Consider the following 27,481-nt stretch of genomic DNA (forward strand, 5'->3'; position numbering starts at 1 on the left):
AGCTGGACACAACTGAGCAACTGAACTGAACTCTTAAAACTCCTGCACTGGCAGCAGGCTCTTTACCACTAGTGCCACCGGGACCACTAAATGATATGATGCGTATACAGCTTCTGGCATTGAGCCTGCCCAATCATCTTGAGTTTTGGGGACTTCTTTATAGAAGGAATGCCACTGAGTAAAGTAGCAAGTTTAGGGCATAATAAAGTTTTCCACTCATGATGGTATGGATGTGATGGCTCAAAAAGTAATAGAAAATCTAGTCATGGAATTCCAGGATAGAGTGCACAGAGGGAGATAAGTGGGGATTTTAATGTGGGTCATCAGGGTAGGCCTCACCAAGAAAGAGACCTCTGGGCAAAGATGTAAAGGAGTTAAAGAAACTGGCCATGGGGATATATATGAAGAGAAGAAACATCAGCACATTGGGCATGAAGGAAATATATACTTGAAATATTCACTGAGTAGCTAGGAGGCCAACGTGCCTTTAGAGGATGAAAGAGTAGAAATTGTAGGAAATGAGATGAGGGAAGTACTGGGAAACAAAGCACTCTTGCAAGTCATTATAAGGACTGGCTTTTCGCCCAGAAGCATGACACAATGTGATTTCCATTTTGAAAGTATCTATCTGGCAATCACTATGGGGAACAGTATACAGGTTCCTTAAAAAAAAAAAAAAAAAAAAAAAAACCACAGAGCTACCATATGATCCAGCAATCCCTCTCCTGGGCATACATCCACAGAAAATCCTAATTCAAAAATATGCATGCACTTCAATGTTCACTGCAGCACTATTTACAATAGCCAGGACATGGAAGCAGCCTAAATGTTCATGAACAGATGCGTAGATAAAGAAGATATGGTGCATATGTACAATAGAATATTACGTAGCCATTAAAAGGAAGGAAATAATGCCATTTGCAGCAACATGGATGGACCTGGAGATTATCATATTAAGTGAAGTAAAATAGACAGAAAAAGACAAATACCATGATATGATTTATATGTGGAATCTAAAAAGTGATGCAAATGAGCTTATTTACAAAACAGAAATAGAGTCACAGATGTAGAAAACAAACTTATGGCTACCTGGGGGGAAAGGTGGAGGAGGGATAAATTGGGAGATTGGAATTGACATATACACACTACTGTATATAAAATACACAACTAACAAGGACCTACTGTATAGCACAGGGAACTCTACTCAACACACTGTAATGACCTATTTCAGAAAAGAATTTTAAATAGAGTAAATAATCTATAGGAATAACTGATTAACTTTGCTGTACAGCAGAAACACAACACTGTAAATCTAACCTACTCCAGCACTGGACTGGAAGAAACACAAGCTGGAATCAAGAAATATCAATAACCTCAGATATGCAGATGATACCACCCTTATGGCAGAAAGTGAAGAAGAACTCAAAAGCCTCTTGATGAAAGTGAAAGAGGAGAGTGAAAAAGTTGGCTTAAAGCTCAACATTCAGAAAACGAAAATCATGGCATCCGGTCCCATCACTCCATGGGAAATAGATGGGGAAACAATGGAAACAGTGTCAGACTTTATTTTTGGGGGCTCCAAAATCACTGCAGATGGTGATTGTAGCCATGAAATTAAAAGACACTTACTCCTTGGAAGAAAAGTTATGACCAACCTAGACAGCATATTCAAAAGCAGAGACATTACTTTGCCGACTAAGGTCCATCTAGTCAAGGCTATGGTTTTTCCTGTGGTCATGTATGGATGTGAGAGTTGGACTGTGAAGAAGGCTGAGCACTGAAGAATTGATGGTTTTGAACTGTGGTGTTGGAGAAGACTCTTGAGAGTCCCTTGGACTGCAAGGAGATCCAACCAGTCCATTCTGAAGGAGATCAACCCTGGGATTTCTTTGGAAGGAATGATGCTAAAGCTGAAACTCCAATACTTTGGCCACCTCATGCGAAGAGTTGACTCATTGGAAAAGACTTTGATGCTGGGAGGGATTGGGGGCAGGATAAGAAGGGGACGACCCAGGATGAGATGGCTGGATGGCATCACTGACTCGATGGACGCGAGTCTGTGTGAACTCCGGAGTTGGTGATGGACAGGGAGGCATGGTGTGCTGCGATTCATGGGGTCGCAAAGAGTCAGACACGACTGAGCAACTGAACTGAACTGAATAAAAATTAAAAGCAACAATAAAATAGAAAGTATCTCTCTGCTGCAATGGAAAGACTATACTGGGCCAGGAAGGATCTGAAGACACTGCGCAGGAAGGGAAATCTCAGTTGGCTCAGTGGTAAAGAATCCAGCTGCATTGCATGAGACACTAGTTCGATCCCTGGGTCAGGAAGATCCCCTGGAGAAGGAGATGGCAACCCACTCCAGTATTCTTGCCTAGAAAATCCCATGGACAGAGGAGCCTGGTGGGCTACATACAGTCCATGAGGGCTCGAAGAGTTGGACCTGACTTAGAGACTAAACAACATTTGCTAGTCCAAGTGAGGCCTAATGGTGGCTCTGCCCAAGGTCACTCCAGAGGAGGCAGTGAGAAGTGATCTTATTCCAGATATATTTAACATAGAAGCTAAAAGGTTTACCTATGGAGTGTTTAATGGATAGGAAAGTGCCATAGAAAGGGAGTGTTCAGGGATGACTGCAGGTGGGGGGTGGACCACATTATATCTAAGATCTCTCCTCAGCATAACATTTTATGATTCTCTGATTATAGAGGATGCTTTCTAATTGTTTGTAATCCTCAAAACTTGGTGTTTGGGATAAAATAGGTAAATCAATTTTCACCCTGGGTTTCAGAATTTACTGCTGCAGAGAGTTTATCTCCTTTGAAAAAGCAGAGGCCACACCAGAGCTGTGAGAACAAGCACTGGCTCAAAATGTACTATCAACAAACAATATTGTACTAGGCATCAGGACAAAGTGAGAAGTGCTATTATTAAACTTGCCTCCTTTGGGACAATATTTTAGTCAAAACTCATTAAACTATAAACCTTTGCTTTTTAAGAAGGAATGAAGAACCACTGGGCAAAAATGGGCTCTTTCTTGTCTTATAGGCAAAAGGAATGGGAACTGTCTGCCATATGAGTCTGGAAACTTAAGAAGAAGTATTATCGCCATCTCCTTAAATACTCTGAAACCAAACTTTCCCTCACCAGTTTTCCTATGAAATACTGTATCCCCTAATAGCTGAGCCACAGTCCAGAAGTAACTTCACATCATGCCACCAGCTACATCTCTGCAAAGAGAAAGTGGTCCCAGCAGTTCACACATCATTATTCCATCCTGGCCTAGAAAAGATGGGACATACATTCTTTCTGTTCCTTCTGGCCTTTCCACAGTAAGGAGGCTTCTTTTAAACAATGTCAACATTAAATGTTTTATATTCAGATCAAATGTGTAAAATTGATGAAGGGAATTCAAATGAGCCCACAAATATGCTACATGATTCTTATTTATTCTGTTTTCAACTAGAGCAGTGGTCAAAAGCAGTAGGTAACATACCTGTTGGCACATTAGAAACTCCTGGGAAGTTCTTTTGATATACAGATTTCCAGAGGTCACACCAGCACTACCAAATCAGGAGGCTGAGGTTTGTGTTTGGGAATTGTGTTTTTGTTTTGTTTAATTTCCCTCAGAAAATTTTGATGAAACTGACCTGGACCTGATTTTCCAGAATTGGTGCTTTGGATCTTCCTACAATTATTGTGAACATAATATTTAGAAATGATTCCAAAGCAGAGCCTTAAACCTAGGCTGTAAGAAATTACACCCCAGATGTGATTTGGGGGCAGACTTGTCATTCACTGTGAGCCTGAGATCTGACCATTTGAGATAATCAGCTTTGTTCAGGGGACTTCTCCAGGGGTCACTCTGAAATGATCACCCACAGCTTTCTCTCTTTAACTTTTGATTACCAAATGATCAGCTTTGCAACCTCTTTGGAGAATGTAATGTTTTTTGCTACTTTATTTTCATCATTGGTAAATTGCTGATCCCTGCCAAAGTTCACTGAAACAGCCAACCATACAGTCTTCAAAATAATTCACATCAATAATATGAGTTTGAAAGCCCTCTCATTCCTTTCTTGGCAGCTACAAACTGCTGACTCACACACCTTTCCCTGTCGACTGTGTTTAACTTCATATTGCAGCTTAATAGTTTCGTTCCAAAACAAAGACTGGGATTGGAAAGTGCAGGAGGCGAGTGCAGTAGGTGAAATGAAAGTTTCAATATTTGTTACCATATACAGACTCTTAAATTACCTCTAAACAATACACAAGCTATGACATGAGGCTGAAATGAATCTGTGACAGAATATCTTATCCAGATTCAACTTCTTTTCTCAAAGAATAGAAGAACAAATTGTTTTGCAGAATGTTTTTACATTCAGGCATTTCCATGTATAATTCAAATTTGTCACATAAGTTTCTGGATGATCCAGTGAAAAGAGCTGATTTGCCCATCATTTCAGTCAAAATCCAGGCTTTTGATTAGCGGAGCTTGATATTACTAATCAGTTGCTTTTCCACAGAATGAAGTTCAATATGTTATCGCTTATGGCCTTGGTTTGTAAAGCATCAGAAATTATCAAGTTAGAGTATGAGTAAATTTCTGGCAACTACACAATAAAAGCATCCCCGCCAATTCCACTCCTATTCTGGGGCAAGATTATAAAGTTATCAAGTAAAGTTAAGGTAAAATCACACACGTTATGACTTTCTAAAAATGATGAGCAATTCTTTGTGAAGTTATGACAAAACCATAAACAATTTTTATCTGAATTTATTTGAAAGTCACATTTCTGAAACTTCAGTAACAATTAAAACCATGTAACTTACTTTGTGTTTCTATGCAAAACTGAGTTAAGTTCTTGACTCAGGTAATTATATAAGTTTTCTACCTACACGATACCCACAGGGCTCTCAACATGGCTTGTGATGCTGCAATTCTTTCCTGTGTAATAATGTAACATAAGACTTTTACAGGGCTTCCCTGGTGGCTCAGTGGTAAAGAATCTTCCTGCCAATTCAGGGTTCAATACCTGATCCAGGAATACCCCACACGCTGTGCATCACATCTATTGATCCTGTGCGCTAGAGCCAGGGAGCCACAACAGCTGAAGCCCACACCTCCTAGAACCTGCTCTGCAAGAAGAAAAGCCGCCACAAAGAGAAGCCCGAGCAGCACAACCAGAGACCCAGGAAAGCGAAAAATAAATAAGAAATCACTTTTGAAAAAAACACAAAGACTTTTACAGAATCCTTGGACTCCACCCACTAAATGCCAGCAGGGACTCATCATTGTGACAACCAAAAGCCTCTCCCCAGAAATTTCCAAATGCATCTAAAGAAGTGGTACCATTCCCCTTAAGGATCACTGATTCGACTGATGAGGAAACAAACAACTCTCCCACTTACTTAATGACAGGAAACAAACAACTCTCCCACTTACTTACTGATGAGGAAACAAACAACTCTCCCTCATACAGCAACTCCACCCAGAGCTGCAAAGCACAGCATTACAACCTTAACTCATCTCTTTGTTTTGAGAGAATTTTCTATCTTTTTGGACAAAGGGGTGAAGTGAAGGAAAATGTGAATTTGGAATGAAACAGTGCAGGTTCCAATCGTAATTTTGCTTTCAATTTAGTAACTACATGACCCTTGGCAAGTTACTCCCCCGTTTGGAATCTCATGACCCTGATCAACAAAAATGAAACTGTGGTAAAAATAATAACACTCCTGCCTACCTCAGAGGATGGCCAAGAAAACCACAATCAACATGCGACCTGATTTTGTCATGTAGTTCGTTGCTCGAACTATGCGATCAATAATTCTTGATGCTCAGTGTGCAAGTGTGTACTCATTTGCTCAGTCGTGTCTGACTCTTTGCAACCCCACGGACTGCAGCACACCAGGACTCCCCGTCCATCACCAACTCCCAGAGCCTCCTCAAACTCATATCCGTCACGTCGGTGTTGCCATCTAACCATCTCATCCTCTGTCGTTCCCGTCTCCTCCCACCTTCAATCCTTCCCAGCATCAGGATCTTTTTCAATGAGTCGGTTCTTTGCACAAGGTGGCCCAAACTGTTGGCGTTTCAGCTTCAGCATCAGTCCTTCCAATGAATATTCAGGACTTATTTCCTTTAGGATGGACTGGTTTGATCTCCTTGCAGTCCAAGTAATTATCAAGCGTCTTCTCCAACACCACAGTTCAAAAGCATCAATTCTTCAGCGCTCAGCTTTCTTCACAGTCCAACTCTCACATCTATACACTGGAAAAACCATAGCTTTGACTAGACAGACCTTTGTCAGCAAAGTAATGCCTCTGCTTTTTAATATGCTGTCTAGGTTGGTCATAACTTTTCTTCCAAGGAGCAAGCATCTTTTAATTTCATGGTTGGGGTCACCATCTGCACTGATTTTGGAGCCCAAAAAATAAAGTCTGTCACTGTTTCCATTGTTTCCCCATCTATTTGCCATGAAATGATGGGACCAGATGCCATGATCTTAGTTTTCTGAATGTTGAGTTTAAAGCCAACTTTTTCACTCTCCTCTTTCATTTTCATCAAGAGGCTCTTTAGTTCTTCTTCGCATTCTGCCATAGGGGTGGTGTCATCTGCATATCTGAGGTTATTGATATTTTTCCCAACAACCTTTATTCCAGCTTGTGCTTCATCCAGCCCAGCATTTCTCACAATGTACTCTGCATATAAGTTAAATAAGCAGGGCAACAATATACAACCTCGATGTACTCCTTTCCCGATTTGGAACCAGTCTGTTGTTCCATGTCCATGATTTCCTAAGCAGTGCTACTTATTTTTTTTTAATCCCTAGTGACACTTAGAAAGGCTCTGGGAGACCTTTGGAGGTAAGAAGTTGGCTCAGGCAGGTAAGAAGTGACCAGTAACAAAGTATCTAGAGGCTGGAGATTTCATATGGGATTCAGATGTCCAAATAAGAGGGGAAAACCACAAGGAGGTCAATCAAATTTGAGGAGAGAAGCTGGAAACGGATGCAGAAGTCCAGGGTCAGTGGGTGAGCATAGATTAACTCTGCAATAAATATACTGGGATGGTACCTCTTGTGAAGTCTTAGACTTATCCAAAGCTGTCTCCTGCCATGTGAGAACAGAGCCTTTGTGCTGATTTGAACAGTGACATTGGGCAATTTCTATATTTATCAGAGGATATCTGCAATGAAGAAATCTAAGACAAAATTTATTTAAACTCATGAGTATTCCATGACATTCTAAGTTTTCCTAAATGACCTTTTGTGAAAGACCAAGCTAGAGCTATGGATTAGGGTCCACCCCTGAGAACAGGATCCCAAGACCACTAGACATTATCCAAGAAAGTTCAAGAGCCAGAACTGACCAAGGTCTCCTCTTAGGTTAAGGCATGAGAAGAATCAAAGTAATGGTGATTCAAAATCAGATGGGCGCTTTGTTCAAGGTTTAATACAGTGAGGAGGTCTATTGTGTTTATCTTATATCAAGTAGGTGCTTTGCAAGTAGCCTAGCGGTAAAGAATCCATCTGCCAATGCAGGAGACTGAAGAGACTTGGGTTGGATTCCTGAGTTAGGAACATCCCCTGGAGAAGGAAATGGCAACCCACCCCAGTATTCTTGCCTGGAAAATCCCATGAGCAGAGGAGCCTGGTGGGATAAAGTCCATGCGGTCGCAAAGAGTCAAACATGACTGAGCACACACACGTATCTAGTAAAACCAATATCTGGGAGGACTGGGAAAGGACAACTTCTAAGGCAAAGGCCACAGGAAGTCCTGGACAGGAAATCAGCCAAGTAGATTACAGTCACCAATAACATGTTCTTAAGAAAGGTCATACTAGTCAGGAAAATTAAGCTAAAGAATAGTCATTCTGGCTGAGTAATACAGCTGAGTCTCTGAGAGGAAGTTTTATGTTCTGTGACACAATCATCCCAGGAATAAGCAGCCACTGGGTCTGACGGCACAGCTCAGCCCAGACTTGTCCCAACGTTGCATCTATAGGTTCAGACATACTGTTCACACTAGTCAAAACTGGTTTATAGATATGTTCATTTCTGTCATATTTATATTCCACATATAAGTGGTGTCATATGACATTTTTCTCTTTCTGACTTAACTTCATTTAGTATGATGATCTGTAGCTGCATCCATGTTACCACAAATTGCATTATTCCATTCCCTTTTATGGCTGAGTAGTATTCCATTGTATATACCACATCTTTATCCATTCATCTGTCAACATTTAGGGGTACATGCATCTTTCTGAGTTATAGTTTTGTCTGGATATATGACCAGGAGTGGGATTGCTGAGTCATACGGCAACTCTATTTTTCATTTTTTGAGGAACCCTCTGTACTGTTTTCTAAGTGGCTATACCAACTTACACACCCACCAGATGTGTAGGTTTCCCTTTACTCCACACCCTGTCCAGCGTTTATTGTTTGCAGGCTTTATAATGATGGGCATTCTGACTAGTGTGAGGTGGTACTATATTGTAGTTTTGGTTTGAGTTTCTCTAATGGTTAGCGGTGATCAGCATCTTTTCATGTGCCTATTGGCCATCTGTATGTTTTCTTTGGAGAAATGTCTATTTAGGTCTTCTGCCCATTTTTTTACTGGGTTGTTGTTTTGAGTTATATGAGCTATTTGTATACTTTGGAAATAGCCCTTATTGGTGACATCATTCACTAATATTTCCTAGTCCATAGGCTGTCCTTTCTTTTTGTTGATGGCTTCCTTTGCTGTGGAAAAGCTTATACATTTGATTAGGTCATGTTTATTGTTGCCTTTATTTCCATTGTCTTAGTAGACTGACCTAAGAAAACATTGGTATGTCAGAGAATATTTGCCGGTGTTTTCTTCTAGAGGTTTTATGGTATCAAGTCTTATATTTAAGTCTTTAATCAATTTTGAGTTTATTTTTGTGTATATTGTGAGGGTGTGTTCTAACATTGATTTGCATGTGGCTGAAATCATCCCTTTTATGGATATTTGACTGAATTTCTTTTTTTTAAGTTCTTGATTTTATCTTTCATAGACTCCACCTCAAATCCTTCTGTATACTCTGGTGGGATGATTAATATCCTTGACACTTAAAATATTTGGCATATTTAGACTAAAATTCAAACCTCACCATTTATCAACTATATAATCTTACAGAAGGTATTTATTCTTCTGCAGGCCTCCATTTTCTAATCTGTAAAATGGTGATGATAATTCATTTCTCATAGTGTTCCTATGAATAAATGAGATATCATCTCTGGATCTTAAGTCAATAAATGCCAGTATTGATTGCCTACCCTTTGATAATTTACTCCTCTTGGAATCACTCTTGGGATAGGATATATTTTAATATTTTCTTCTTTTTAATAAGAAGTTGACATTATTGATCTGCTATCAGTGGAAGATAATACTTCATTTATTTCCTAAAGAAGGGAGAAGGCATGGATTTGCATCTTCTTTTTAATAAAGGAAACCGATTATATTGAAACAAAGTTATCAAAACATTTTTTTGTATAGTGATATATGTGCTTCTTTATTAACATATCAAAAACAAGATCTAACAACTATGATTATGTTAATGCAGTGATGAGAGTAAGTGATATTTTGAGATATCTTCAAAAGCTATAATACAGTCTGAACACATTACTGATTTCTGTTGGTTACAAAGTCGTAAGCACTCTTAAAATTCCTGGGGCTTATTGCCCAGGTATATAGAAGGATGTTAAATTTCAATTACAGGTGAGTGAAAATAAAGATATAATTTTCTATCTAGGTTCACAACACCCCTGAAATCTATAGATGCCAATCAAGAGTTTCTGGTTACAGAATGAAATAGGAAGAAAGGAGAAAGCCATCACTGATTGAGCCTTAATACTCCCTCTGCCATTTAATCTTATTTTTTAAAATTTTTATTGGAGTATAGTTCAAGTAGATACAGTGGCCTCATATTATATGGTATAGTTAGTTTTATAGTAGTGAAAAATTGTTCACCCTACTCAATAAGCTGTTGAGTGTGTAGTGATTTCAATTTCCAGGAACTGTTTTAAATGAAAATGGCTGCTTTTGAGTAAGACACAATGGGAAATGACAGGTGGGATTTGACCCACAAAGAGTTAAAACAGCAAAATTAATTTTGGAGGAAAATTAAGATTCTCCTCACAGTCTCAAAGCTTTCTTCTCTAATCACGGAGTAGACACTATCAGTGAACAGAGAATCTTTGTATTATTTCCAAGTTTCTCCCATTGTCAGTCACTGTGACAAAGTGCTGGCCAATTTGACACAATGATGAATCACTCCAGACATTGAGTTTTCACTTAGCTGTCGAGGGTTCTCAGTAGACTCTGGCGTCTGGAAATGCCACAGACCGACACTAGGTACTCTGCTCATGAACAAAGCTGGAATTTGGCAAAAATTAAACAGATGCATTTTAGAGAAAAGAGATATATAATAATATTTATTAATTTTTACCATGTCTTCATGTAGTAACTGATTTAAAAGCCTATTAAGAAAACTCTCACTTCCCAAATCTCTTCCTATCTATGCTCTATTGAAATGAGTTAAATTTAAGGGTACATTGAAAAGTTTAAATACAAAACTTTTGTTTGTTTCTAGCTCTGAAGTAACATGTGGGGTCTCCTTGCCCTTCATCCTTGAAATGCTAACAAACAACATGATTCTTTGCTAATAATTTTTAACTAGCTAGATCTTACAAATCCAGTGCTGTATAATGGACTGATGCATAGCCCAGTGCAAATGTATTTGTAAGGTCTACCTTAGTTTTCTGTTGAAGAGCTTGTCAATACACCAGTGCCTCAAATCCATTTTCTCAGTAAAAAATGTTGCAGTTTTCTGATTATTATTCACAAAGGCAGCTTCCTGAGTTATTTCTGTTCCTGCACAATATTCATGATAGCAATTTGATACCTTAGCAGTTTCAAGGTTATCAGGTGATTGAAAATCCTACCGCTTACTTCAAGGTGTAACATATACAACTGTGCTGTCATCCATTATAGCAGTATAATAGTTTTTTGTAATGCCTTTCATGAACTGCTGATTTAGAAGTGTAAGCCTAACTTCTGAAGGCGCTTATCAGTCTCAGCCTGGGCAAGTATTGCTTAACTGGTAAAAATCTGTCCGGGACGCTTGTGCTATTTTAAAAAAAGAAACCAAGTTTCATTGCTCTTTTAGATGATGCTTGTACCCTGCCCTGGGAAGTCATTAAAGTACATCTGCAAGAAGAAACAAACAGAAGCCATGATTTACCTGATCCTCAGAAGGGCTAATGTTAATCACAATGAATCTAAGACGGAAGCACTGGATTTTGTAGACTGTGGAGATTAAACCAGAAGCAAGGAATTACTGACAGAGATGGAGATTTTGCTAAATTAAAAACACACAAAAGTCAAAGCAGATTCATAAAAAAGCTGAGAAGTAAAAATCAATCATTATTCAAAGTCCTCCTTTTAAGCTCTAGCCGCACATTTAATTTTGGTTTAGGGGTCTCTGGTTGGAGCAGAGGGTTGCTTGAGTGAGTTTAGAAGGTGGCATCTGTTTAAGTAACAGATGTCAGTGTCACTGAGGTGCTATGTTCTCACTTTTTATATATGGGGAAATTGCTGCTGAAAGAGTTTATTGCCTTTATGCAAATGAAAACACCATATTCTTCTCCTTAAAGGGTTCTTCTTCCTGATGTGAATACACAACAACCATAAAGGACCTCAACCTCATCAATTTTTTTATATTTTGGAATATGATACTTTCTTATGAACTATCAATTATGCATGAAATGAGGTTTGGAATTGCAGATGTACTTACTCATATTTAAAGAGGCCTCTCTGGGTTGAAGTAAATTGAGTAGGGGTGAGAGATGGCACTGACCCCTCACCAGCTCTGGCACCAACAGAGACCAAACCTAGAGAGGCACCTGTACCCACTCAACTACTCGAAGAGTTAGGAGGAAGGATTACCTTACAGAATGATGTTTAAGTTGATTTGGTTTGTTGTCAGTTTACAGAAATCTCTTTGCTCTTCTTACTTTCCAAGAGAGATGGAGAAGAGTAGAATCATCCAAAAACACCCTAGTTGACACATGGGGTTTCTCTGGGGGCTCAGATGGTAAACAGTCTTCCAGCAATGCAGGATACCTGAAAACTCAGCAGTAGCCACAGGACTGGAAAAGTTCAATTTTCATTCCAATCCCAAAGAAGGGAAAAGCCAAAGAATGATTAAACGAATGCACAATTGCACTCATTTCACATGCTAGCATGTAAATAGCAGGTAATACTCAAAATCCTTCAAGCTAGGCTTCAGCAGAACTTTCAGATGTACAAGCTGAATTTAGAAAGGGCAGAGAAATCAGAGATATTGCCAACATTCATTGGATCATATAGAAAGCAAGAGAATCCCAGAAAAGTCATCTACTTCTGCTTTATTGACTATGCTAAAGCCTTTGATTGTGTGAGTCACAACAAACTGTGGAAAATTCCTAAAGAGACTGGGAATACCAGACCACCACCTGTCTCCTGAGAAATCTGTATGCAGGTCAAGAAGCAACAGTTAGAACCAGACATGGAATGATGGACTGGTTGTTGGGAAAGGAGTATTTCAAGGCTATATACTGTCACCCTGCTTATTTAACTTATATGCAGGGTACATGACACTTGCTCCTAGAAAGGAAAGCTATGACAAACCTAGACAGTATATTAAAAAGCAGAGACGTCATTTGCTGACAAAGATCCATATAATCAAAGCTATGGTTTTTCCAGTAGTCATGTACAGATGTGAGAGTTGGATCATACAGAAGGCTGAGCAGTGAAAAATTTATGCTTTCGAATTGTAGTATTGGAGAAGACTCTTGAGAGAAGAGTCTTGAGAGAAGACTCTTGAGAGTCCCTTGGATTGCAAGGAGATCAAACTAGTCCATCCTATAGGGAATCAACCCTGTATATACATTGGAAGGACTGATGCTGAAGCTGAAGAGCCAATGTTCTGGCCACCTGATGCAAAGAGCCAACTCACTGGAAAATACCCTGATGCTGGGAAAAAACTGAGGGTAGGAGAAGAAGGAGGTGACAGAGGATAAGACGGTTGGATAGCATCACTGATTCAACAGAGTTGAGCAAACTCTGGGAGACAGTAAAGGGCAGAGAAGCCTGGCACAGTGCAGTCATAGGGTCACAAAGAGTCAGACACGACTTACCAACTGATGGTTAACAGAATTAACCATCATAAATAAAACAGGAAGCATGCATAAAGAATTGCATTTCTCTTGTGTCTGGAAGGATGGCAGATATTCTCAAACAAAGCACTTGGGCTTCTTAACTTTTCTAATAGGCTTGGTGGCGCTACAAATAAATGTGATTTTTTGATATTGAATGATCAAATGTGTGAACATTTGAAAAGATATGAACCAATATTTTCCACTGTTACAGAATCATGCATGGTAAAATAATCCACTCAACATGCAAGATGATGAGAAAGGAAAATGGAGCTGGAGGAACTGGGCTCCCTGACTTCATACGACAAGGCTACAGTAATCAAAATGCAAGATGAGATAATGGATTGTAATGTAAGAGAGTCAAGAAAAGTTCACTGAAATGGTTTCAGATTTCAAACACACAGTTTTAAGAAACTACTACTTGCTGAATTTTGGTGTACTATCAAAAAAAGTGTATTTACACTGATCTACAAAGGCAAGTAGAGTTCTCCTTACTCTTCCAACTACATGTCTGTCTGAGGACAGAATTTCTTCATATATTTCTGTAAGCAACAGACAACAGATTGAATGTAGAAGCAGATATGGGATAAGCCAAATATCAACAAGAGTTATACTCACAGGAGTAGGTCTTCAGATACAATTGAGTTGATTGGTTATTAAAACAAACCCATAGGCCTTTTTCCCAAATTATTTTACTGTGGACAATTATAGAAATTAAAGTGACTTTAGGGGCTCATGGGAGTCTCATATCTTCCAAGAGCAATTGATACTACACCCATGGAATAATGTAGTTGTGGTAAATCAAATATTCCCACGTAGCAGGAACCTGGGATGAACTTTAAGGCCTGACCAGATTCATTCAGCCCCACCTGAACACTTCAGAACCTTAGCATACCCTTTTCTGGTCCTGCACGTTTCCCATTGTTTCTGAAACCATCAGAGGGTTTTTCATGTATGTTTGTGAGTCAGTTAGTCCGTTGGGAGTCTTGCCCTGTTCCTCATAGCTCAAGCCAGAGCCAATATTGTGCATGCTTCCTCTCAGGCTACTTAAAATGAGAGGGGTTTAATGCTGATGTCATCAAGTGGCATTTGTCAGCACTGCCGTGAGAAAGCTGAGAAGATGCTCTTTTTCTAGAAAATGGGACTATAGTGAGCAGGGACCTTCCTGTTTTCCTATGAGCCATGAAATAGGAAGAAACCTGCTTATGAAGGCCACAGCAGAGAGGGAAGGGGCAGGGATGGGGAGGGTGACATAACAGTAGCTTCTGAGGAAAACTGGACACTGGTGGAGACTAGAGATGAAGTCTAGCTTAGCACCTGGCGGCAGGTGAAGGATGTTAGGGAGGTGATGAGGTAAGGCGCTGAGCTGGCACAAAGGGCACAGCTATGTTAGAAGTCTAGTTTGTGAGAATGCTCTGGTAGCATAAAACTGGTCAAGAAAAAGTGACTACCATGACTTCAAGATGTCCCCAAAGTGTGAAGGATATGACCCAAAGGCATAATGCTTCTCCCTTATTCAAGACCTCTGAGGCATGACCATTCCCTCCTACTCTGCTTTACATAACCAGATAATTAAAACAATGACTGTTTCACGAGTGTCATCTTTCAGAGAGAAGCATTGTCTTAACTCAGTGGGATACACTTAAAATTAGAAATTTAAGAAGCAGGTTTGAGGTTGGCAAGAATTTCAGAATCCTCACAGCTGAGAACAGCCACTAACCCCTCATTCTGAAGCAACTGCCTGATCTGAAGTTTGAGCTATTTCCCTCAATTTCTTTTCTTGGTTTTAAAAATCACACTTGGAAGAAAGAATCTTCTAAAGAAAGAGAATCTCAGAAAACACTCCTCCAGCCCCTTTGTCCCTCAAACTGTCTACACATATTTGTGCATAACAAACTTGAATATTTCTAGAAACACAACATTCATTATGAAGATAAGTATGACTGAAAGCTTTCATAATTAAAATTATTTTTAATTACAAATACTGAAATGTATCTACATTATTGTAGACAAGTATGATTTGGTGGCCAGTTTTCAGAGACTATTACCAAACTTCAGTGAGGCTGTTTGAATTGAAGGAGGAAAAATATACCAGAAAGCTTCATGAAAATATGCAAAAATCAGTATTACAGCTACACCTGATATGAAGGCAGGTGTGCAGGCTTTGTCTAAAAATTATGAAGCTCAAGCATCATTTCTGTAGGACCTTAGCAACTTGTTTATTTGTGGGAAAATTATTCATAGATATCATCATAGTGGTCATCACTAGTCCAGTGATCTCCCAGGAAACCTAAAAATCAGAAAGGAGCATCAGAGGAGCTGAGAAGAATGCCAATCAAGGCGTCTGGATATTTTGTTGCAGATCCCAAGAACAGAATAGAAAACTTCAAGACATATTGAACACATGAGTGTAGACAGAGATGGAGAGAAAACCCAGACCCTCTCCCTCATCATCACCTTCAACTCCATTCCAGTGACACCCTCAGCAAGACAGTCCCCTCAGTTTTGCCTGGATATTACAGAGGCAGAAGTAACAGGGTAGAGTAGAAAGCAAAGCTCAGTGGGTATGACGGCATGAGAAATGTGAAAACCCACCCCAGGGCAATCATGGCGAGGAGTGCGACTCTACCTGGGGTCAGAGCAGAAGCTCAAGGTGAGGGGCAGGTGCTTCCTTCTTAAATCAAGTCCAGATCACATTTCCTCCAATCTGACCTCACAGATAGATGTCTCAGGCCACTCCAGATCCTGGATAGCACGTTGATTCTCCTGGTATGCTGCCACCAGGAGATAGCTAATGTACCTGGCATTCTGATTTGAAACAGATTTAAAGACAAAATTTGGGTTGTAGGGGAGAACAGACCCTAATTCACTTATACTATCTGCCATGGGCATGACAAGGGAGACTGCAACATGTGTGATATACTGACCACTGCTCCACATGTTTCCAAACAGCCTGCTAAATGTGTGACTGCCTCTTTCTTTCACATTCTCAGGTTCTAAGGTCACCTTGATGTTTGATGGCATTGCCTCCTGTGAGAGAGAGTGGCATGTGTATGACAATTCTTGGCAGGGCGTTTCTGTCTTTTCCTGTCTTTCCATTTCTAGAAGACATGAGGGATTCAAATATCCACGTTCATTATTCTCACAATCCTTTTCACAGGTCCTGTTCCCAGAATAATTTCCCTAAGACTCCGACAGAAATACCTTCTATCTCAGTATTCTCCCAAATAAGTGACAGAGACAAAAACTAAACTGTCTGTGAGAGAGCAAGGTCTCGGTGGGACTATTCCCCCAGGCCACTTAGATCCTTATGATAGTTCAAATGAAATGACACCCAAATAACCTCTTTATTTGTTCTCTCTCCTTGACTAGCCACCAGAATGGGAGCAGTTTTTCAGGACACCAAAGTTAAAAATTGTTTGTTCCCTCTATTTATATTGCATTTTAATGTAATTGGTTGCTTGCCCCCATTTGTTTCAGGGTGGTGACACAGCTCAGGGGCCTGGCGATGATAAAGTGGATGAAGAGGAAGAGAGAAAGAGAGCACACACATGAAAAATCCCATCAGCAATACTTTCTCTTATTTATAGTGACAACACTGAGCAAAATATAAAAATATATTTAGGGAGATGACAGCTTTGTTACTTCTTGATCGCAAACTAGCACTTAGGAGTTCACATCTGTGAGGAGATAAAAAGGGCTGCATCTCAGTAAACCAGGGTGAGGAAAAAGGAGAGAGAGAAGTCAAGAGACAGGCAATCTGTCCTAGACAAAACCAGTACAAGGACCACTGGAGCAGTAAGCTAAATAGAAGGGGGATCCTTGGGTTCAAGTTCATGGGAGGCCTGAACTGGAGGTGGATGGTGACCTCATACCATTCAAAAATTAGAACGACAGGAAGGCAAGAAGTCTTTAGACTTGCCTTTCAGTGCTAGGATTTATATTTGATAAATAAAACACTTAGTCTTCAATATAACTCACATCAAAATAAGAGAGGGGAAAAGGGTGCCTGAAAATGTTTGAAATATTATTTATTCCTGTATTAAGCAGAGGCAGGCAACTTATAAACAGACTCATGTTTGAACAATCCAACATTAGTGGACTCTGGGCTAAGCTCCAAAAATGCAATGATGAAGATACAGACCCTGCTCTCATGTAACTTGCTGCATTGGAACTCAAAAGTTGATTTGGAAGTTGGCCCTGGTGGCTCAGATGGTAAAGCGTCTGTCTATGATGAGGGAGACCCGGGTTTTATCCCTGGGTTGGGAAGATCCCTTGGAGAAGGAAATGGCAATCCAATCCAGTCCTATTGCCTGGAAAAACCCATGGACAGAGGAGCCTGGTAGGCTATAGTCCATGGGGTCGCAAAGAGTCAGACACGACTGAGCAACTTCACGTTCACTTTGAAACTTATAATGCCTTCTCCATAGAGATTATGATCAATATAGCAGTTGGTTTTCAGTCCCCAGTTGCTTTGTTCTTGGCATATTATTCCAATAGGGCTACTTCAACTCTTCTTTACTAGCAGTTTTTGTTTGTTTTTTTTCCCTATGGTGGGAAAAAAATTTTGAGCATCAATCTAGGATACAAGAAACACTTATCAGAAAGAATCCATTCAAGTAACTGACTTCCCTGGTGTGGAGTCATCTGAAAAGGGAGAAGAGCAGGGAGAGTTGGAGGGCAGAAGGCTCCCAGCCTGCAAAGTGACCCCTCTCGCCCTCTGCGAGCATCTGATCCTGTCAGCTCTGGCTTTGTCTGATAACATCTCACTATTACAACAGACAGTTTCTCTGTTCTGTCCTTGCTATCCATACCCTACTTTACCACTGAGGCCCCAGGAAAGCCCAACTGGAGGATAATAATGGTGTGTATTTTTATAATAAACTCTCATATGCTTATTTTAAATCAAAGGGACAACTATCTACAAGTGAAAAATCAGGCATGATGGGAACCAAGTTAAAACTACAAGCTACGTGGGGGTTTATAAGCTGCCTTTGTGTGGAAGTGACTCTTCACCTGAATCCCATGTGCTTTCTTTACTTACTACCTGGACTTGTTTCTCTTCAACTCTTCTCCCAATATATGAAACAGACTGATGACACACATAAGCAACATTTATTTCCTTAGAAATAGTATAATAACATCAAAGCTACCTAAATAAAGAACTGTAATCAAATATACAGTATTGAGTTATAATCTTAATGAAAACCTTAAGTGACCTTTAAGAAAATTAGAAACTTTCACTGTAGAGCTTAAAACAATTCTTGAAATAAATGAAAAAGAATAAAATCTTAATTCTGTGACATAATGCTGAAAAAAAAAAATTGTAAAAATATAAAATTTCTACCAAATTTGTATGCTTGGTGTAATTTCAACAAAAAAATATAAGTTTGAGTTTACATAATTTACAGAGTCGAAATGTTATCTGAATGAGTAAACAAGTAAAGATAGTCAATGTTGTTTTTAAAAGAAGAGCACTAATGAGAAACTCATTTTGCCCAATCACACCATGTGGTAATGCTGTAATAATTTTACATAGAATGGTATCAGTGCAAAATTGAACCAATAGATTAAAACAGAACAAATACCCAAGAAATGTATGTTAGTCTAAGGAGGATTTGGCATATGGAAACTGATAAAATGAATGACCAATGCTTGACTAGACATGAAGATGGGAAACAAGTAAAATCCCCATTTTGGTACCCCAAATTCCTGGTGGCTTAGGAATTAAAGTAATAATAATATTCTATCAGAACAAGAGAAAAAGAATATCAATAATTATCTGATCTAAAACCAAAGAAGAACTTTCTACGCATAAATATGATAAGAGAAATCATAGTCAGAACTATCAATAAATCTGATTACCTGAAAATGAAAAGTTCTGTGTCATATATAAATTTAAGACAAAAGACACATTGGGAAAAATATTTGAAAGAGTCATGATAAATGATAGAAGCCATCAATCTATAATACACTCATACAAATTGATTAAATGAAAGAAATCCTTAAATCCAATAGAAAAATGGTCAAAATAACAGTAAGCAATCCTGAGAAAAATAAATGTCCAATATATATACAAAAATGCTCAGCTTCACCAATAATACCATAAATACACATTCAACAGCAAAAATAATGTCCCTCACCCATAAGAATGCTAGAGGTAAAAAATATGTCTCATTCAACACTTGGGAAATGTAACGCATGAAACTGGTATGATCTCTAATGAAAAACAATCTGCCATTATGCTCAGAATGCCATAAAAATTCTTTTCTTTTGCTGTATTATTCTGTCTGAAGACATTCTGAAACTATAATCAGATACATATTTGATCTATTATGGCATATTACAGTATAAGTTTAATGTAAATAAAAGCACTCTAAATGGCCAGCAATCAGGAGATTTGCAATTAGTATATATTCACACAAAGCAATATGTAGAGTCACTAAATCATGTTTGCAAAGAATATCTGATAATATGCAGAAGTGCTCATAAAGTGTCAAAAGGAAATCAAGCACAATACAAAGTGGGATAAGAAGGTACAATAACAGTTATAGTTTCCAATGTTAAACTAGTATCCTATTGTACCATTAAACTATTAAAATATAGCTGCTGTATAATAATATAAACCATGGTTCGCATATTCAGGGTACTTCCACGTACATCACCCGTGTGATTCTTATTTGGTAGGAAGAAAGGGGAAGCACTGCCTGCTTTCTTGGGTGGCTGATGATACAGATTCAAAGCTGAAGTTTTATCATCATAGCCTCTGTTCTTATTTCTCCTAATGCTGGTGATGTAGACAAAAAACTACTTAAAATAATTACAGGATATGTCAATTTTCAGAAGCTGTTTGAGTAGCTAGCACAAGCTAGGCTTCTCTGTGAGCACAGAGACATACTGGTGGATGAGAATGAGAGGTTTGATTCTCTTGTAATAAAACATCAAGGAAAAGAGTGGAAACTAAAAAAAAAATAATAATAATTACACAAATAGTTATCATTCCAGCCCTAAGTGATAAGAAGAAAATAAAGAGAGTGTCCTGGTGGAGAATCAGAGTTTGTGGAGTAATGGGAGCTAGGGTTTTACTCATGTGGTCATGGAAAACTTCCTGGAAGAGGAAACAACTTGAGTAGAGACAAATGATGAGAATGAGACAGCCGTGGGAAGATCAGGGGAAAGCAAGTTCCTGGCAAAGGGAACAGCATGTCAGAGGGCCCTGAGGCAAGAAAGAGCTTAATGAGAAACCCAGTGTGTTAATCTGGGCTCCCCAAAGAAACACACCCACAGATAGATACACACACAGAGATAGATACACACACACATAACTGTGTATATATTATACATTTTAAGGAATTGGCTCACATAATTATGGAGGTTAAGAAGTTCCAAGACGTGCAGTTGGCAAACTGGAAACATAGGAGAGTCAGATATTAACCTCATCCAGAAACACCCTCACAGAGTCACCCAAAATAATCTTTGACCAAATGCCTGGACACGCTGTGGCCCAATCAAGTTGATACACGAAATTAACCATCAGACCCAGTGAGTCTGAAATAAGGTGAGCAAGGAAGAGACAGCATGAGATGAGTTTGAAAAAAAATACTGGGGCCAGATCCTTCTGGGTTGTGTAGGCAGCAGCATAGAATAGATCATAAATAACATGGAACCCATGCATGTCCTACTGGAAGGCATTCAGAGGAACCAAAACTAAAACTGATCACCCACTTAGAGGAAGTAGGAATTATAAGGACAGAGAGGTGTGGAAGAGTATAGTGTTAACTGGAACAATAAGATGATGATGTAAAGCAGATTTATAATCTAAGCATCAGATATGAAAGGCCTATTGTTCCTTCAGGTTTTCCACTTACTGGAGAGGGGGTGGGGCTGAACTAACTTTTGCAAATAGTGTTTGTATTTTAATTATCATTTTCAGGTATAATTAGTGTTAAACTCATTTATAGAATCCCCATTTTTCCTTTACCATACTACCTATGTTTTATGATATAAAGAACTCTGGAACAGTTCCAGATAATTGACACACACCATCTAAGTAAAAAGTATCAAAATTGTTCACACTCTGTACAGGTTACTAAAATTAACAATCAAAAGTTTAACAATAAAAGGCAAATGGGCAATACTGTCTAATCTACCAGTCATGTGAAGCTAATGATGAATGCTGCTGCTGCTGCTGCTAAGTCGCTTCAGTCGTGTCTGACTCTGTGTGACCCCATAGACGGCAGCCCACCAGGCTCCCCATCCCTGGGATTCTCCAGGCAAGTACACTGGAGTGGGTTGCCCTTTCCTTCTCCAATGCATGCAAGTGAAAAGTGAAAAGCGAAAGTGAAGTCGCTCAGTCATGTCCGACTCTTCACGACCCCATGGACTGCAGCTCACCAGGCTCCTCTGTCCGTGGGATTCTCCAGGCAAGAGTACTGGAGTGGGGTGCCATTGCCTTCTCCAACTGATCATAAACTTAAGAAAAATAAAATATTTGTTGTGAAAGAGTAAATACAAATCTGAAACCTCAGCAATACAGCATAAATGAACAAAAAAATTCCATGAGATTTCAATGCTTGGTCGATTTAACTTTATTGCAGCTAAACTCATCTCTTCCCTGTGAACAGATTGAAACATAAATGGATATTTATGACATTTTAAAACTATTCATAGTTCAGAGTAAAGAAAACATCTGAAAATGCTTTTTATTTATTTATTTTGAGACAAGAAAAGCTGAATAACTGGCAGAAGAAAAAAGCCAGGCTCTCTGTTGTGGCTTTCTTGAGTTTTGCTTTGCTGCTTTCTCTTATCTCTCTTCATATGCAAAAAAATTCAACTGACTGGATGAGGGAGGGGGCGGCCTTGGAAAGTTTAAGATCAATTATCTCCTATTCAACCCGCCATTCCAGCTCTTTCTACCTCCTTTTCCCCTTAACATTTGGCTTGACTACCCAGCAGAAATACATTACTGGACTAGCTCAGTAATACCTTTTTTCTGCAAGAATGGATATATGTATATGTATAATAGAATCACTTTGCTGTACACCTAAAACTAACACAACTCTGCAAATCAACTATACTCCAACATAAAATAAAAATTTTTTAAACATTTAAAAAAATAAAAAGTCTGAAAAAAATGTAATATATTCAGACAATGGGATATTAATCAGCCACCTAAAATAATGAAGTATTGATAAATGCTGCAAAATATGTTCTTGAAAACATTATGCCAAGTGAAAGAAGCCGGACACAAAGGCTATATATGATTCTACTTATATTAAGTATCCACAGTAACCAAATTCATAGAGACAGAGTGTATGAATTGTTTTCCAGGGGCTCCAGATAGGGAAGAATGGGCAGTGACTGCTAAGAGGTATGAGATTTCTTTGTAGAACAATGAAAATGCTTTGGAATTAGTAGTGGCAATGGTTATACAACTTTGTGAATATACTAAAAACTACTGAATTGTACAATTTACAAGAGTCAATTTTGGGGGAGATTGGAATTGACATATTCACTTTACCATATATAAAATAAATAACTAATAAGAACCCACATATAGCACAGGTTTTTCTAGTAGTCATGTATGGATGTGAGAGTTGGACCATAAAGAAGGCTGAGCACCAAAGAATTGGTGCTTTTGAACTGTGGTGTTGGAGAAGACTTTTGAGAGTCCTTTGGACTGCCAGGAGATCAAACCAGTCAATCCTAAAGGAAATCAACCCAGAATATTCACTGCAAGGACTGATGCCAAAGCTCCAATACTTTGACCACCTGATGTGAAAAGCCAGCTCATCCATTGCAAAAGACCCTGATGCTGGGAAAGATAGAAGACAGGAGGAAAGGGGGACAATAGGACAGATGTCTGGATGCATCACTAACTCAATGGACATGAGTTTGAGCAAGCTCTGGGAGACAGTGAAGGACAGGGAAGCCTGTCATGCCTCAGTCCACAGGGCCACAGTCAGACACAACCAAGCAACTGAATAACAACAAATAGCACAGGTGTGTGCATGCTAAGTCACTTCAGTTGTGTCTGACTCTTTGTGATCCTGCGGACTACAGCTCACCAGGCACCTCTATCCACCAGATTCTCCAGGCAAGAATATCAGAGTTGGTTGCCATGCCCTCCTCCAAGGGATCTTCCAGAGACAGGGATCAAACCCAAGTCTCTTGTGTCTCCTGCATTGGCAGGTGGGTTCTTTACTAGTAGTGCCACCTGGGAAGCCCATAGCACAGGTAACTCTACTCAATACTCTGTAATGACCTATATGGGAAAAGAATCTTAAGAAGAGTGGATATGTGTATAACTGATTCACTTTGCTATACATCTGAAACTAATACAACATTGTAAATCAACTATGCTCCAAAACTATAACCCTCCAAAAAAGGTCAATTTTACTATATGAGCATTATGTCTTAACAAATTTTTTAAAAATCTTGACAAATAGAACTTTTGACCTTGGTGTCCCATATTCAGGTATCAAACTGAATTCCCATTTCTTATCTTACTGAAATGTACCACCCTCCACTGAGACACCTGAGCCTAAAATCTGGGAACCATTTTTTACTCCCTTCTTCTACCCCTGAATTCAATCAAAGAGATTTCTAACTTTTACCTTCTTCATCTCTTGTACTTCTCCACACCACAGACATTGTCTCATTTTGTGCCCACATTTTTCCGTTCCTTCTTAACACACTGCTGTTCATTTACTCAGCAAGTGTTCATCAAATGCCTGTTATAGGACAGACTCTGTTCTGCATCGATGGGATGCATAATGGATGTGTAATGGAACAAAATGCACAAAGCTCTTCCCTTGGAAAAGCCTAACTTCTGGCAGGCAAAGAGTGATATTCATACAAACATAAAAGATAATAAAGAAGCATACTATTATATGGTAAATTAAAAGGTAGTGATTGCTGTGGAATAAAACAGGGTAAGGGAGATCAAGAATGCAAGAGGCGTAGGGGGTTGCTATTTAAAATAGGGTGCTCAAGGTGGGCCTTACAAAAATGTTGCTTTTGGGCAAAGACCTAAATGAGGTGAAGGTATGTACAGAGCAACACATGGAATATCTTTGAAACAGAAACAACTGATTCAAAATTCTTCAAGATTTTTGAAAAATTCTGAAATTCTGAAGAATTTAGACTGATCAGGAAGGTCAGTATGTCTGAAACAGACTGAGTTAAGAAGAGAAAGTACGTGAGGTCAGAGAGGTGATTGAGAGGACAGGTTGTATAGCACTTTTCAGGAACTTCAGGTACCTTGATTGTTACTCAGGGTTTTGAGTAAACAGTGATGAGTTTGAATGCAGATGTTTTAGAAGACAAGAGTAAAAGCAGAGAGACCCATTAGGAGACTTTTGAAATAGGAGGCAATGGCTCTGATCAGTGGTAGGAGTGAAGGTGGCCGGAAGTAAGAGGATTGTGGCCACGTTATGACCACAGAGCTATAGGATTTACTTATGTATGGGATGTAAGTGGGAAAGACACAGAAACCAGACAGTCCTCAAGAATTCTGGCCTGAAAAACTAGAGAAATGGAGATACCTCCCCCTGACATAGAGCAGACTTTATAGAGGAAAACCAGTAGTCCAGTTTTGGACACGTGAAGTTCTAGTGTCTACTGGGTGCTCTGGTAGAAGTCCTGAGAAGGCAGTGGCATAAGTGAGGCTGAAGTATGGAGGAAAGAGCTGACATTAATACACTAGTTAGTGAGGTGTTAGCATACAGATGGTGTGAGTATCAAGAAACAGTAAGAGTGCTATTCCAGGGCACAGTAACATAAAGAGTAGGGGAGAAGAGGTAGAATCAGCAAAAGAGACTAAGAAGCCAGAAAATGAGGTAGAAACTGAGAAAATGTGTGTCCTGGAAGCAAGGTCAAGGGAGGAAATCTAAGAATGGGATTTATGCAACTTTATCATTACCAGTGCCACCTGGGATGAGGACTGAGAACTGACCCCTGGATTTAGCAGAGTAATTTCTGTGGAGTGGTGGGGCTTAAGCCCAGTTATAGCAGGTTTACAGAAAGAAAACCTGGAAGGAGAAAAATTAGGCCAGTGAGTATAGACAACTCTTCTGAGTCTTGCTATGAATGGGAGCAGAGAAACATTGGAGTAGTTGGTGGTTAAAGTGGGTCAAGAAAAGGATATTAAGATGGGAAGAATAATAATACATTAAATGCTGATGGAATGGTCCATCGGTGGGAAAAAGCAAGAGAATTGTTTTGAGTAGGCCAGAGGGAACAGGATCCAGGAAGAGGAGGGACTGGTTTTAGATGGGAGTCCAGGGAATTTGTGTGGTGTTAGGCAGGGGGTGTCAGAACTTGCAGACATGGACCGTGGGTAGGTGCAGTGTTGAGTCTATCGGAGGTTCTCTGCTGGCTGCTTGCGTTTTGTCTGTGAGGTGGGAAGCAAGGTCAACCATGAAGTGTGAGTTTCTGGGAGGATGTAGCAGTTTGAGGGAAGAGAACTGATGAAATAGTATCTAGGGACGTGAAGGAGTGACTGGCCTTACAGCATGATTGCTGGGCAGCACGCAGCAGCCAGAGGAGGCTACTGGGCAGGAACATAAAATGAGACCTAGCAGTGAAGTTTGCTGTCTCTCTCCCTGGCCTGCTGGCTCCCTGTTTGCCTCATTCATGGTCAGAGCCCCAGTGACCAGGACAGCACCAGGCACACAGCAAGGATCCCACCCCACTCTGCTACCCTCTAGTCTCCCCTCCTCTCATTCATTCTCCACTCAGCTCTCACAGAGATTACTCAAAAAACAACATCATTTCTCTGCTTACATTTTCACATATGACGACTCCCCACAGAACTGAGTAAGATCTTAGCTTTTGATCACAGTACAGAAGCTCCTCACAGTCTTGCCCCTGGTTACGTTTCAACCTCACCTACTGTGTTTACTTTCATGGTATCCACACATTGCTGCTGCTAAGTCACTTCAGTCGTGTCCGACTCTGTGTGACCCCATAGACGGCAGCCCACCAGGCTTCGCCATCCCTGGGACTCTCCAGGCAAGAACACTGGAGTGGGTTGCCATTTCCTTCAATGCATGAAAGTGAAAAGTGAAAGTGAAATCGCTCAGTCATGTCTGACTCTAGCAACCCCACAGACTGCAGCCTACCAGGCTCCTCTGTCCATGGGATTTTCCAGGCAAGAGTACTGGAGTGGGGTGCCATTGCCTTCTCCATACCCACACATTAGAGCCAGCCAAAACAGCTCCTTGGAAGTTCCCATAATGTTCCCTGCTAGCACTTCTGGATTGTAGCCTTCAGCTGATTAACTCCTACTTACGTTTTAGGAACTCAGATCAGAAATCACCTCCTTCAAGGAGCATTTGCTGAAATTCTAACACTGCCTCCTTCCAGTCTGTGTTCCATGCCCCTGTGTACCTCAATCATAGCACTTCCCATACTGTGAATATTACATTATAATTGTTTCTTCTCTTTGTTCCCTGAAGTATTGCATATAAACCTAGGACAGAACATGATATTTATCTATATCCTGAGCTACTATCAGGGTGTCTGGCATATAACAGGTGCTCAGAAAGGGTCAGTGGAATGAAAGAAAGAAATATTGGAGTCAATAATGGTTATCTACTGTCTATACAGGCAGCGGCCAGTTAATGCTAACATATATATCAGGAAGCATCAGGGAAGCTATTCTTATCTTCTTTGGATTATTTGCTTAATTTTTGACTCTTCCATACTCCTAGATGTATTTCATCATATTTATGAGAAAAATTTTTACAAGTAAAACATTTGTGATTTATTTTCAATTTGATTTATAGACAGGTCATCAAGAGAACATTCTCTGAACAGTGTTTCAGGTCCTGGAGTTAGGTGACTCTGGGTCATGCTCACTCACTTGCATACTATTACCATGGAGGGAGGGGAAACATACACTCTGGAGACCAATAGATAAGGTTGGATATCCCTCTCTTTACTTCTTTGAGTCTCAGTTTCTTCATTTGCAATAAGCTTTCCTGGAGCAACACCGTAAGAATAGTATTTTGTAGCTGAACACTAAATGCTAATTAGCTATTATCATTGTGACCTGGGACTCTCAAGGTTAAGGCAGGAGCCCTGAATAAGGAGTAGTTATAGAGCTGAACAAAACCAACTGTTCCACTTGACAGACTCTCTCTTCTGTGCTCTCAAGGCTACTGCTTCTCTGCTGGGTTTTAGGTTAAACGTCCTATCCTCACCTTCTGCCTTACTCCATCTTGATGAGTTCTTGCTACACCTGCCT

The sequence above is a fragment of the Capra hircus genome, chromosome 2, assembly GCF_001704415.2.
Source record: "Capra hircus breed San Clemente chromosome 2, ASM170441v1, whole genome shotgun sequence".
NCBI lineage: Eukaryota > Metazoa > Chordata > Mammalia > Artiodactyla > Bovidae > Capra > Capra hircus.